A 13,783-nucleotide genomic window follows, 5' to 3' on the forward strand; every position below is an offset into this window, starting at 1 on the left:
AGAGCTGTTGCATGTCTCTTGTGAGACTACAAGTAACTGCAGAGTTTTCGGCTCTGTCCCAATAAAGATTATGTAATAGGATTTTGGTTACTTTGTGTTTAAAGAATTGTTTTTTATACTTGGGATCGGGTCCTACATTTTTTTTGTAATACATTGTACAGTGCAGTTGTTTGGCAGCCTCTGGTAATTGAGTGGTCGTACCGTATTTGCTCAAGGCTAGATTAGTTAATTAATTGACTACGCTTTGCGGTTCTGTTTTAATAAGATCATTACTATACCAGTAATGTAGATCCCCTTGTCCTACCTGCAACATTTTATTTTGGATTTTTATACGCTTAGCCAAGATTCCTGATGCAGTTGGTACCGCTGCTATTTTAAAAACATGCATCAGGTCTCTTTTTAGTAAATTAACAGGGCAAATCTGGGAGATAATCACCCGAAATCTAATGGTTTGATTAGTTTCAGGGTCCGTAAACCATAAAGGTTTAGACAAAGGTTTTTTATAAATGAGGCCATTAGCTGCTTTGACTAGTACATAGTCATTAGTAATCACATTGGACGGTACTACAGTGTGCTTTAATAAGGTTTTAGAAGCCCCTGAGTCACATAAAAACTCTATGTCTTTTTTTTTAACCTGTAATATGATTACCGGTTGCACATTTAACTGCATAGTTATAGCTAGAGCTGTCAGGTTTAGAAACTGACAGCCACTCTTTTCTGAAAAATCAGTTATCTCATGTTTTCATTTTGCACATTTTTTTTTACCTTTTTTATTTACATTTTTAAAATTATTTTTACTCTGCATTACTGGCTCTTGCCAGCCAATTTCAGTGCCTGGGTCCGGTTTATCTGTACTGCCATTATATAGTCATGCTGAACTATGCTCTGGAGCAGCAGCAGGCTTTTCGGGACTCCGGCAATCCCTTGCGAAATGTCCTTTTTTTCGCATTTAAAGCATTCCCCCCTTTTTTGTCTACCTTTATAATCTTTGGAATGTCCTACATCTCCTCTTTTTTTACTTCTACCTCGTCTCCTTTTTTTACCTCTGTTGGCTGAGTTATGCACTAACATAAGTGTCTCATCCGCACCTACTGCAAAGGTTTGAGCCTGTTTTTTTTTTTTTTTAGATACTTTTTTGCATGTCTTGCATACTTTAATAAGGGTTGCAGACGTGCTGTCTTATGATCTATCATATGTTTTTGAATGAAGTTACTAACTGCAGTTTTGCACCCTTTTAAAAAGGCATTTTTTAGTTGCTGTTTATAAGATGAGTCATCTTTTTGATCATTTGGCCTTTTTATTTTACTATGGTTATTAAAGCATTGGTTAAGTCTTTGCAAGTAATGATTTACTTTTTTATTTTTAGCCTGTACACACTGATTAATGCAAGTCCAATCTGCCCTAGGTTTCCAATGATTTGTAATACGCTTTAACAAGGCTTGTGATTGTGTCTTATATTTTTTAGAACCAAAAGCACGTGCTTTACCATCTGCCCTAGTTAGGGGATTTTACTCCCCACAAATTAAGTGCCAGTCTGGCCCTAGGATTTGGCGTATTACCTGTTTTAATTCGACGGAATTTAATTTGTAACTTTTTATTATACCTGTAATGTCTTTGCTAAATTTAGTCATTTAATTTTGGGTGCGGTATGCCCTCCACAGCTTTTTGAATGTCTTTCCGTGTTCAAGGTCAGTAAACAAAAATAGTAGGACCCTGACCGGGTGTTTTTGCCTGGGGGTTTGCTACTTTTATAAGGGGATATGAGTCTGTGGATACCGTATTTAATTTATCCCCTTGTAATTCGTTTTTTTTTAAGCATTTATTTGTCTACAGTACGTTTTTGAAGTTTTATGGACCCACCTACTTGTTTTGTAATTACTACGGGGGGTACAATCCTATTTTGATTTTTTGTATTATCTACTTGATACTGGGGTGGACTAGCCACGTCTTTAGGGTTCTCGCGATACAGGGGCGGGGCTGTCAGTTTACGACAAACAACAGATGTTTCGTCATCCTCTTTGCGGACAAAAAATGCATCTTTTGCACTCGAGCCACCACTTTTCTTATTTAAAAATTGTTTCTTATGTCTTTTATTAGCTTTTTTTAACCATTTTTGTGCTTGAGGAAATTCCATTTTATTTTGTTTTTTAACCTTACCTCCTGTGTCCCTTCGCAGGTCTCTCACTAGCTTTTGACATTTTGCTCTATTTAAGGTACCACTAAACCCATAATCTTTTTTTTATTTTTTTATATATTTTAGATTTTTTGGATGTAATTTAAACATATATTCCTCATCTTTAGTCCTTTTAGTTAAGCAGCCCTTACTAATACAACAACTGCTTTTTATTTCCATTTTTTTTATTTAAAAGAAAAACTGTTTTCTTTTTTTGAGATCTCTACCGGTCTTTTGTAAAATTTTAACAAAAGAAATTTCTTTATGACTAGTCCCTTAAAAAAAAAGTACTTTTATGAATGAAAAAAAAAGCTTACCTTACTGCGGATTTTCCGCCCTCATTCGTCACCGTCCCACGGATCGAATCTAAGAGTGACTGGCCTCTACTTATGACTTTTTTGTCGGAGGTCTTTCCGTTTAAGGGAGCCCGAGATTTGTTTTTTTTTTCTGTACAGGTTTTTTAGTCCCTCTTATGCGATTCGTGCCGTGAAGAGGTGGCCCTACGTTGGGCGCCAGAAATGTCAAAAGATTTTTAATACTCTTAACATATACTGGAAGAATCACGCAGATAAAATGTAAGCCAAAAAAGGTTTATTTTACATGCATGGAGACCTGCTACAAAACTTGATATGTCAGCAGTCTGAATTCTGTACATTTTACATGGGTTTATATAGTATCCTTTGCACGCACACAGCAGCTGATTACTAGACAAGGAATTTAAGTCAAGGCTATAAATTTGCTCACTGGAGTCTTAGATGATCACAAATCAGGCACAAGATAAGCTGGTGCCTACCCCAAGGTAACATCTATACATTCCTCCTTGGTCAGAGGTCAGTCACAAGATTAGCTTGTGCCTGGACCAAGGCAGCATCTGTACATTCCTTTTTGGTCAGCAAACTCTTTTCAAGAAAAACAACTCATTTTAGCTTATATTTTTTTACACGCAATACAGTTTCATATTTTAACCCTTTTTATACAGGATACAAAGATGTTAAACACAAAGATTCTTACTACAACATTTTTCAAGTATTTTAGCTATGGTTAAGAGGTTGGCTATTGGCCTGTAATTATACAAAACAGTGGAGGTGCCGCCATTGTGCACTGGGATAATGCAAGACAGTTTCCAAAGTTTTGGCACATATTGTTCAGTGATGGTCCGGTTAATTAAGAGGGATATGGGGTATGCAATGACATCTGCTGCAAGTTTGAGGTATTCGTTTGGCAGTTGGTTGGCAGCAAGGGAAGAAGGTTCAAGTTTAGATTGGAGTTTTTTTTATCTTATGAGTCTGTACAGGACTAATGTAGAAGGAATCAAGGTTTGTTACAAAATCCTGCAGGGATTGATAGATGAGAATTGGTATATTTTTTTACTAGAGATAGTATAGAGTTAATGAAATGTTTTTTAGACTGAGTAGCAGTATTGTCAGTGGAGTTAGTTGTGAATGGGCTTGAGGTAGTGGATTGTCTAGGTTTAAGCAACTGGCTGATGGCTCCCCAGAAAATTTTAGGGTCATTTTGATGCCTTATTTGAATTTTGTATAGTGTTGCTTTTGATCGTGTATGTTTTTTTTTCTAAGTTTCAAAGTTGGCGGTAGTTTTGAAGGGTTGCTTGGATCTTAGTGATCTGGTGATGGTGCTATATCATGTATCTCTGTTTAAGAAGCATTTTAGTGTCAGCAGTTAGCCAGGTGATGGGTTGGGCTTTTATTCGTATTCTCTTGAGGGGGACTAGGCCATTTAAAATGGAGAGAAATTTGTCATTGAAATGCTGAACTGTGGAGGCATTTTGGGGGGGACCAGTCAACTTGTTGAAGAAGTGTGATAAAGATATCAGGAATAAAGTTTCTTTTATTACAGATTTGTTTATATATGGTGTCTTTAGGGGTACAAGTGTGTCATTTTAGTAGATAGGTGGGCAAGTGATCCCTTAGATAATCTGGAAGACAGCCTGATTGATAACAGTTGGAGATTGTATTTAAGAGCCCAATCTATGATGGATTGTTTATTTCTGTGTTTATCTAATCTGGTAGGATGTTGTATTAATTGAGTAAAACCATGTAAGTTAATAAAGTTTGATGGGTTGTTGGAGGAACATGTATGTTAGTCTAGGTTGAAGTCTCCTATTATGATGGTTTCTTGCCTTAGTGTCAAGGAGCACCAGCTAAGGGGTCTTCAATAATTGTTGGATTATTGCCTGGGGGGATGTAGATGGCTATAATAATAATGTGCTTGATAGGGTTTACTTGAAGGTGGGTAACCAGTATTTCTACATTTGAGAAGTCTGGGGGGGGCTGATGTCTGGACATTCGAGTTTGAGATTATCTTTGTATAGTATTGCTATGCCACCCTCAACATTTATGGGTCCTGTCTTGTCTTTGGATTTTATAGCCTTGGGTTAAGATTTCATGATCTTGGATATGTGGTTTTAGCCATGTTTCTGTTAAGATGGAAATATGTGTTTACTATTAAAATCTTGCACACCAGTTATGTGAAATTTGGAAGGTTAAAACTCATGCTTCCAAGTCTCTATAACATCTATTCGTAAATGTTTGAATCCAAAACAGTGAATGCTAGTGTGCTTTAAGAAGAAACATAAGAAGAACCATGTTGAGTGATGTTTTATTGCCAGTATTGGATTTGCTCCTTACCATAGCAGTACTGGTGATCCACATTTCCTTAATGCAGCACATAATAATGCCCGGTCTGGTGCACTGGATATTGTTGCCTCAGCTCAGTACATTACATATCATGGTCTACAGGTGTACAGGTGTGCCACTCACTGTAAGCCATGAACAAAGGCTGGCATGCCAGAGGTGCCTGCTAGTATTAACCTGGTCTTGACATACATTACTCTGTGTATGAAACAAAAGTTGTATGTAAGAAGGCAGCTCACTTGTACAGCGTGATTTTTTTCTGCAGTTAATCATGTGGCAATGCTTTTGTGAGTGCCGTGTGGAAAACTTTTTTTCTCTTGATCTGTGTTAGAGGAGCATATATTTTTTTTGTGCGGATAATGAGATGCTCCCTTCGTAAGTTTGAGGACTGTTAATATGATCTTCAGAACTGCAGAAATGTATGTGTGATAAGGTGAAGCTATATATATATATATATATATATATATATATATATATATATATATATATGTATATATGTATATATATATATATATATATATATATATATATATATATATATATATATATGGGTTCACTTCATAACACTGAAAATTCAAAACACTGAAAATGAAAAAACTTCATAATATAGAAGACCAAAACACTGAAACGTCAAAACACTGAAAACTCAAAAAACTGAAACTCAAAACACTGAAAATACTGAGTTTAAACAACATAAATCATAGCACTTTCCACCAAGTGTGGTGAAGTGCAATCTTGGAGTTGATATATATGAGTAGCAAGGGGTGTGGGGGGGGGGTCTATATTAGAACATTGATGTGTCAGAATATCGAATGTTCTAATATCGAACCCCATTAAGAGAATGCTGAAAATAGCAAAGATGCAGAAAACCAAATTTTTTCCCAGGGAAAGAATTTGGTTGTCCATTTCTGTCGCTTCGCAATTTTCAGTGCTGTGGTGGAACGTTAAGGGTCGGGTTCAGGTAAGTGTGCGATTGTGTGGACATGAGGGTTAGGGTGGGTTAGATGAGTTAGGGTTAGGGCACGGGTCAGGTAAGTGTGCGATTGTGTGGACGTGAGGGTTAGGGTGGGGTAGGTGAGTTAGGGTTAGGGCGCGGGTGAGGTGAGTGTGCGATAGTGACGGACCTTAGGGTTAGGGTTTGGGTTAAGGTAAGTGGATAGTTAGTGGTGTATGTACAGTTTAGTGTAGGGTTAGATGTAAGATTTTAGATGTATGTGTGTGGATTGCTGTTTGTTTGGTGTGCTTGTGTTATGCGTATGTGTTTCGGAACAGCAAATTCTTTCCCTAGGAAAAAATTCGCTGCTCTGAATGTTCGATGTTGTCAGCGTTCGCTGAACTGAGTTTGATATTAGAACATTCGAAGTTCTGACACTTCGATGTTCTAATATAGACCCCATGGGGGTGTGCAGGGGGGCTTGCACACCTGCTTACACTTGGTGGAAAGTGCTATGATTTATGTTGTTTAAACTCAGTATATGTATAATATGTGTTTTCAGTGTTTTGAGTTTTCAAGATTTTGAAGTTTCAGTGTTTTGGTTTCAGTGTTTTGAGTTTCAGTGTTTTGAGTTTTCAGTGTTATGAAGTGAATCTATATATATATATATATATATATATGGATCTATCTGACTTCATCGACATTTGAAAATACCGAAAACGAATTAACCGACACCACAACATCGAAACTCATTTAACCGACGCCAGAAGATCGACAGTTCACAAACACGACATCGCATACACCCGACACAACATACCAACAAACAAAACACATCCCCTATCCAACACTCACACACACAACACAAGCACACCAAAATCCTTACAAACAAACACTAACCCATACATACACAACTATCCACAACCCTGACCCAAACCCTTACCCTAAGGTCCGTCACTATCGCACACTCACCTAATACACGGTCTAACCCTAACTCACTTATCCCACCCCTACCCCTACAAAACACCAACATCGCACACTTACCTTACTCGGCCCCTTACCCTAACTCACTTATCCCCCCCTACCCCTACAAAACACCAACATCGCACACTTACCTTACTCGCACACTCACCTAACCCGCGCCCTAACCCTAACTCACTTACCCCACCCCTACCCCTACTAAACACCAGCATCGCACACTTACCTTACTCGCACCCTATCGTCCGTCACTACCGCAGACTTACATATCCTTTCCCCATCGCAGCTTCTCAGTGTCGGTGTCTTCCTCCGTCGGTCTTCTGCCTCGTCGATCTTCTGGCGTCGGTGACGTGACTTTCGACATTCTCGTGTCGGTTAATCCGTTTTCGATATTTTAAAATGTCGGTGAACTCAGATAGACCCATATATATATATATATATATATATATATATATATATATATATATATATATGTATGTGTGTGTATATATATATATATATATATATATATATATATATGTATATATATATATATATATGTATATATATATACATATATATATATATATATATATATATATATATATATATATATATATATATATATATATATATATATATATATATATATATAATATATATATTGGTTTATAGGTAGGTACTAGGCTATTGGCCCTAGGGCCTATATAAGCCTAGCCAAAAAGGTTCCCTGGCTTTCGCCACCCAAGAAAATTATTTTCTTATGCCCCTGTCAAGCAGAGCCACAGAAGTGATCCTCGGGGTGAATTTCCTATTTCCCATCCAATCATCAAGATTTTTCTTGAAGAGTGCTAATGAGGAGCTCTGTTTGACATAGATAGGTAGTCTGTTCCAGAGTATGGGAAGTCTCTGGGACAGGAATCAATCCCTCCAGCATGTTCTGTTTATTGTGGTGACAAGGTTTACACCCCTACAGCGTGTAGCTCGGAGGGATTGGGATTTATTTAAGTGGAGCATGTCCAACAGCTTTGGGTTTGACATAGCTTTGCATGTTAGGCAGAGATCGCCTCTGAGTAGGCGATATGCGATGGAATAAAGCTGGAGTTTTTTGAGATGGTCTGCTTAGGGCATTTGTTTGAGGCCAGTAATCCTCTTTGTGAGGTATTTCTGTGGCCTCTCCAGTTGCTGTAGATGTCTTGTGAGGTACATACCAAAAGGGGCGCTGTACTCTATAATGGGTCTAATGAGTGATGAGTAGAGGGGAACAATGACCTCTTTTTTCCTGAATGAGAAACTTTTTGTGATGAGGTGTGCCACATAGAAGGATTTCCTGACCACTGTGGCGATGTGATTATCAAAGGAGAGACAACTGTCCACCTGTGTCCCAAGGTCTCTTATCACACTTTCGGTGTTAAGTAGACTACCACCTATGTGGTAGTTCATGGGTACAGAGTTTTTACCAAAGGGGATGACAATGTACTTTTTGGCACTGAGCTTGAGTTCATGGCTTTGACACAAGGCATCTGTCTCAATGAGGCCCTTTTGTAGGATGTCCACACCGTTAGGAGTTTCGATTATGGCTCCCAGTTTGCAGTCATCTGCAAACTTCATTAGCCAAAGACCTTCTGTATTAGCCTGTACTTCAGAGAAGTAGATTCCAAACAGGAGAGGACCCAGGACTGAACCCTGTGGTACTCCATTTGTCACTGGTCTGAAGTCAGATTTGGAGTCTGCTACTTTCACAGTGTGGGTTCTGTCCGTGAGCCAGTTGGCAACCCATCTTGTGACATAGGGATTTATACCTAGTTTAGTGGGTTTATCTATAATTCCAGAGTGGGGGATGGTGTCGAAAGCCTTGGCAAGATCTAGATAGGCTGGGCGAGCCACCTTACCCTCATCTATGGCTTTAGTGACTGCTTCAAAGAAGTCTATCTGGTTTAGGAGACATGATCTGCCTTTTACAAACCCAAACTGGGTGGGGTCCAGAGTTTGGAGATTACCAATGTCTTTGTTTATGAGTTCCATGATGATACTTTCCATGGCCTTGCAGACCAGGCTCATCAGGCTAATGGGGCAGTAGTTCCCAGGGTCCGTCATGGCTCCCCCTTTGTGGAGTGGGATAATCATTGCGGTGCGCCATTCAGTGGACACAAAGCCTGAGGTGAGGCTATGATTTAACATGGTACTTAGGTGGGATGCCAGTTCGTTCTGTAGTTCATGTAGAATGCAGCCTGGGATATTGTCAGGTCCCATGGATGCTGTGTTCTTGGCTTTGGAGAGTGTGTTTTTTACCTGTGCAGCCATGATTACAGGAACTTTACATTCTTCCGGTATAGAGATGGGCCCTCTAGGGGGTGAGAGGGAGGTAAGGTTAGCACTGAACCTATCTGCCAGGATGTTGGCAACATCAGTTGGTTCTGTATATTTAGTGCCATTGTGCTGTAACTCAAAGCAGATCTGAATGTTGCCAGTGAGATTCTTGACATAGCTATAGAATGCTTTGTTGTTGTCTTTAGAGTCAGTGGCAATTTTGTTTTCATAATTAGCGTTGGAGGATTTTATGAGGGATCTCAGTTTCTTACTGAGGCTGACCATGGAGCTCCTCCAGTCATGGGAATTTACTCTTTTTTGCAACAGTTTCTTTCTTCTGTTGTAGAATTTGTTTATGGCAAAGGACCACCAGATTGGCTTCCTTTTTTTGGAGGATAGCATCTTGGTTCTGTTAGGGATACCACGATCCATGCACTCATGTAAGTGCTTATAAAGTGCATTTGTGTAGGATTCAGCAGTCATACCTCTATTGTCCATCTGCATGGGTGTCATGAAGTTTGCCACTTCTGTCTTAAGAAGTGTGAAGTTGGCTTTGGAGAAGTTTTTTATGGTGGTTTCCCTAATGGGGGGGTGGGGGTGGGATGTGGATGTCTAGGGTGATTAGCTTGTGGTCGGCTCTAACCAACAAGGAATTCACCTCTGATGTGGAACACTGGTCGCCCATGTTGGTAATAACCAGGTCTAGGATATTGCTGCTCCTGGTGGGGGTGTGAATAAGTTGTTCCAAGGCATTGGAATTTATGAATTCCAGAAAACATTGAGCAAACGTGTTGGTACATGAGTAGTTTTCCCAGTTAATGGTGGGGTAGTTGAAATCGCCCATTATTAGGGTGTTGGGTTGTACCCTAATATTTTCCATTGTATCAAGAAATGAGAAGTGGGAATCCTGGGGCATGGTGGGGGGGGTCTGTAGCAAGCTACAGTTTGGATTGTGGTCTTGCCCAGAGTTAGTTGCACTTGGATAATCTCGGATGCATTATGCTGTGCAACTAGCCTGGAGGTGTGGATATCCTTAATGAATATGGGCACGCCTCCGCCTTTAGTGCTTTGGTCCGGATTAGGTGGCCAAAAGGTGTTGTATGAATTATAACCTGGTAATGCAGGGGTGCTCTCTGGAGCTTTGAACCATGTCTCTGTCACTGCACAGATGTCGATGTTCTCCATTTTAAGGAGTGCCTCAAGTGAGTGCATTTTGAGGTTTCACTTCTAACATTGAGTAGCATTATCCTCAGACTTTGCTTGCTTGTACCTGTTACGGTGGTGAATTTGTTATTTGAACCTTGCCTAAAAAATGCACTTTAGGGGTGGCAAGAGTCTTAGCCACTATCCGGAATCCCAAGGGTGACAGGTGCAGGCCATCTCTGGCAAAGCATCATGGTCTGTCGATCATGTCAACCCAGGCAGACAAATACTGGATCCCCTTAGAATGACACCAGAAGCTTAGCCAATTGTTGAAGTCAATCATTTTGTCCTTGTACTGTGGTATCATTCCGGGTGATGGCAGGATGCTACTCAGGGCTAGGGCCATACCTGCCTGGGCTACAAGATCGGAGAACTCCTCCATGTCTCTTTTCATGTAGTCCAGGGAGGTATGTCTCAGGTCATTCGCACCAACATGGACAATGACAGAGTCATATTTGTACTTGTTGTGGAGTGACCTGAGTGCGTGCATTACGTGGTGGACCCTGGCACCTGACAGGCAGCTGACAGTAACTTTCTCCTTGTTTAGCTTGGTGAGTGGAACATCAGTGTGCCTGACTATATATCACCTATGACTAGAGTGTTAGGTACGTTATGCCTTATGGGCTGTGGTTGAGTGGCACACTGAGATTGTGGGCTATGTGTCATTTGGGTTGTTTTGGGGGGGTGGAGTTTGTTTGCGTTTCTGGTTTGGAGGTCCCTGTTGCTTAGGCAGGTTTTTATTGAGAGCCTCCGCAAATGTAGGTGTGTGTTTTGTGTTTCTATGTGTGTTTTGGTGGTGTAGGTTTTGAGGGACTATGTGATGAGTGTGGTGTGGTGCAAGTGTTTACCTTCTCCTCTTGACTGTGTGTATGTGTATATATATATATATACACAAAAGCAGGCACACACACACACACACACACACACACACACACACACACACACACACACACACACACACACTATGTCTAAAATTGCAGTATATAGGAGAATTCCCTTCTATATCAGTAGCAGGGTCATGGAAGGGTACTGTGCAGTTTAATGTTTAACAGTGACTTTCACAAACGCACTTTTTCTGACTTTCAAGATTCATGCTGTGATGTCTCAGACTTCCAGTAGGATACCATAAGGAGTGGAGTTCATAGACACCAGAGCAGCAAAGTAAATAGCTCTGCACACATAATCCAAGTTGCACTGCTCTCCTCAAATGCGATTCACAGTAATGCTACATCTAACAAATGCTGAATTTGTATGAATATGAAATGCTCATGTAATAAGTTTAAATAGCTGCTCAGCTGAATGCTCTGTCATTTTGTACAAGGAAGCACCTCAGATTCTTAGTAGACCACACAGAGGTACCCTCCCAAAAAGACAGACATGTATATCAACAGGCACACACACAGAAGCACACATAGATATACAGCAGTGCACTGTTCCTGTATCCCCATGTACACTCGGACACACACACACACACACACACACACACACACACACACACACACACACACACACACACACACACACACACACGCATGAGCACATACATACACATACACATGCTGGACCTGACTACAGAGGTGTTTACAGTGAGGGAGCACTACATGAGCTTTTTTTCTGGTTATTTATGGTAGATATTAGCTGCACAGACACACATGTTGTTTTCTTGGTTCACATACACATGCTACCTACCAGGCTCCATATTCTCCCATAATGCACCTATTAACTGCTTTCTCTTACACATTCCATGCACTGCACTGCCCTGCATGAATTTTTAAAGTGTAAATGTATGTAAATCATCATACTACACACATGTTCTGTGCAAGGCAGCACACTGAGATTTGCAACAGTCTAATTTAAATAGGCCACACTCAGTAAAGCATCTACTTATATCCTCAGTATCCAGTAGCATAGCTCTGCCAAACTGGACAGAACAACATCTATGAATCAGGAACCCCTTGTCTAGTGCCCAAAGCAGCAAGTTGTCTACAAGTCCCAGCCAAGTTTACCAAGGTAAGGGATTCCTTCCCAAAAGGTACAACAGATGTGTATTCATTGGTTCATAGGTTAATACTCAGTTATCTATCAGGGAGACCATCTGTAGCCAAGCCATGATATCCAAGATCATATGTATCCATTCACATGAATAATTAATACATAGTTTTGACTCCTTTCAACGAGGGCCCACCCAGGGTGTGATAGTGGATTGTTGTTAGAGACCTCTCATCTTGCTGGGCAGCATTCAGTTATATCAATTATGATGTGGTCATGACAGTGATTTCATCTGTGTGTTATCCTTATTTCAGACTTAACCAGGCTCAAATATTTTAGTAAAATTTTGTAAGATTCTTGGACCAGTTTTTCTCCAGACTGTCATTTTTCTTTGAGGCTGGGAATTTTTCCATTTGTTGTAAAGAAAACTTTAGTTACCCCCCACCCCCGAAAAAGGTCATATTTGAATCTGTCTGGGGAATTACCACCCAGTCTCCAACTTTTTTTTTATAAGTTAGATTATAAAGAAAGTATTTTTAGTGTAGTTGTAGTTGTATTTTTAGTGTAGTTGTATTCTTATCTATCCTCTTTGATTCGGATCTATATTGGATGCTCAAACATTCAAAGGTTCGAGTGTCATATGATCGAATTTTTGAATGTTCGAACGTTTTAACAGAGATCTCTGTACAGGGTGGAATGGGAAGATTTCCCTTTTCTGCACTGTAGTGCGATCTCGGAGTTGGTATATTTAAAGAGCAGAGGGTGTGGGGGATGCATGGGGGCTTGCCACCTGCTTAAAACATTCAGGTAGGTTATTTGTGTAGTTTTTTTTTTGGATGTTTGAACTTTTAAAAGTTCGAGCATATGGTGTCGATCATATGACACTAAAAGTTTGAGCATCCAGTATAGACCCTTTGATTCACACCAGTCTGGATGTAAATCCTGGCATAATACAGAAATATGAGCAGCATATTAAGAGGGAAAGTGATAACTGTACTGACAAACATGCCATTATCTGATTGTATGCGATTGATCATAGGTTCCCTCATTTTCAGTAGCCCATATGCACATGATGTTTTGTTTGTGAATCATTTATGATACAAGGGGAGGTGAATTGCATGCATACATCTCACATGCATTATGCTACATAATGGGATAAGCCTGCCTATAATGTCTTACCCCTTAGAGTACCTTTGTGCATAAATCACACCAAAACATTGTACTCTATTCAATAGTGTGCTGATACCAGCCTTACTCCATGGTATGCAATGTTTATGAATAGCAAGCAGTATACAGATCTGAAACTTTACTCCATCTTCAGACATTTCCATGATGATACACACATTTGTATTGCAATGCTGTCTTCCTGGGGGATTTCTGATGGTGATTTGATGCAGCTGCAGATAGTGCAGAATTCTGCATTGAGGTCATTAATGGACTGATTAGGGTTGGGTTTGGCATAATGGTTAAGGTGTTTACCTCACATACTCAAGGTACAAGGTTTTATTCTCACCATTGAAGGGAAATTGACAAGGCTTAAAATGGCCTGCAAAAGATGCTAGCCTA

The sequence above is a fragment of the Protopterus annectens genome, chromosome 8.part1 (assembly GCF_019279795.1).
Source record: "Protopterus annectens isolate FY-2018-M chromosome 8.part1, PAN1.0, whole genome shotgun sequence".
NCBI classification, from domain to species: Eukaryota; Metazoa; Chordata; order Ceratodontiformes; family Protopteridae; genus Protopterus; species Protopterus annectens.